A 1,985-nucleotide genomic window follows, 5' to 3' on the forward strand; every position below is an offset into this window, starting at 1 on the left:
AAACATTCCCCTTCTGTCGCTCTCTCCACGTTGTGTCGGAGAAGCGACACTAGGGGACCCATTCCAATCTTGCCATGCGCTGAACCGTGTACGTGAACCGCCGATACAGAGGCGGGCAGGGATTTCATCCAGTGCCGCGCATTGTCTGTACCTGGCTGCATGTACCCTTCCCCAATGCCCCATAAGAACATCGGGATCCTTCTAGTTACCCTGGGAGGGGAACAAGGCGATGTTTGCCAACATGGGAACAGGCCAGCCTGGCTGGGCCTCTTTTCTCTCTATGTTTCTCGCATAGAGCAATCACGGCCGGGGCCCTTACACACATATAGTGAAGGGGGTCTTACCCAGACCCTGCGGAGACCACACCTGCCCTTTTTCTTGGGGAAGAAAAGTGGTAGACACGTCACACAGCCGTCTTAGGGCTCGTGTGGAAAGTATGGTGCGGTGGTAGATCCAGCCTCGAAAGGGGGGAGTTGCTACAGCACGGCGACCGGGGCAGCTGTAACTGCCTAAGGGAGACACGGGGTCCGCTCGTAAGGGGACAGAACCGTGGAATTACACACAGGGGGAGTCCGAACAGGAGGCCTTCTTATTTTACCTGTGGAGCCCCTATACCAGTACAGGGTGGCCACCAGGGTACCCGCAGTGGCTTGGGTCGGCGAGTTCCTCCACTGAACCGTGGACCAGGAGGGCTGGGGAGGAATCGACCAGGGTCCCGACTCAGAGTGGGGCGCCCTGGGAAGAAGGCGCACTACTTTACCTTGACGTCAGGAAAAGGGCGCTGGGCCGGTCGGTCTACGTGTTACCGAGTTCTACGGGCTCGGCCTGAGAAAACACGAGACGCAACCGACTCAACGCGGAGATTGTAAAACCTTGCGAAGGTGTTGGGTGTTGCCCAACCCGCGGCTCTACAGATGTCTGCTAGGGAGGTGCCCTTGGCCAGTACCCACGAGGACGCAACACCCCTTGTTGAGTGAGCTCGCACCCGCAAGGGTAGGGGCACGGCCTGGGTGTGATAAGCCAGTGTGATGGCATCGACAACCCAGTGGGCGAGCCTCTGTTTCGAGACGGCATTCCCTTTCTGCCGTCCCCCAAAGCAGACAAAGAGCTGCTCAGAGCGTCTGGTGCTCTGTGTGCGGTCCAGGTAAATGCGCAGGGCATGCACTGGACACAGCAATGAAAGGGCTGGGTCTGCCTCCTCCCGGGGCAGCGCTTGCAGGTTCACTACCTGATCTCGGAATGGTGTGGTAGGAACCTTGGGCACATAGCCCGGTCGCGGTCTTAGGATCACAGACGTATCTGCCGGACCGAACTCCAGGCAAGTGTCACTGACAGAGAACGCTTGCAGCTCCCCGACCCTCTTGATGGAGGCGAGCGCAATCAGCAGGGCCATCTTAAGAGAGAGGGCCCTGACTCCAATTGATTCAAGCGGCTCGAAGGGAGGTCTCTGGAGTCCCCAAGACTACTGAGAGATCCCAGGAGGGAACTAGGCCTGGCCGGGAGGGATTCAACCTCCGGGCGCCTCTCAGGAACCTGAGGATCAGGTCATGCTTGCCCAAAGACTTGCCGTCTACAGGATCGTGGTGGGCGGCAATGGCGGCAACATAAACCTTGAGGGTGGACGGGGACAGCCTCCTGTCCAGCCTCTCCTGTAGGAACAGGAGCACTGACTTGATAGCGCATCTCTGTGGGTCTTCAGTTCGGGAAGAACTCCAATCTGCGAACAAGCGCCACTTTAGGGCGTGAAGGTGCCTGGTAGAAGGGGCTCTGGCTTGGTTGATTGTATTCACAACGGTCGCTTGTGAATGGGGGAAATGCGTACTTGCGCAGCCCCGAGGGCCAGCTGTGTGCCAGCGCGTCTGTCCCGAGGGGAGCCTCTGTTAGGGCGTACCAGAGCGGGCAGTGGGAGGTTTCCTGGGAGGCAAACAGGTCTACCTGGGCCTTGCCGAACCGTTCCCAAATCAGCTGGACCGACTGGGGGTGAA

The sequence above is a fragment of the Xyrauchen texanus genome, chromosome 20 (assembly GCF_025860055.1).
Source record: "Xyrauchen texanus isolate HMW12.3.18 chromosome 20, RBS_HiC_50CHRs, whole genome shotgun sequence".
Taxonomy (NCBI): domain Eukaryota; kingdom Metazoa; phylum Chordata; class Actinopteri; order Cypriniformes; family Catostomidae; genus Xyrauchen; species Xyrauchen texanus.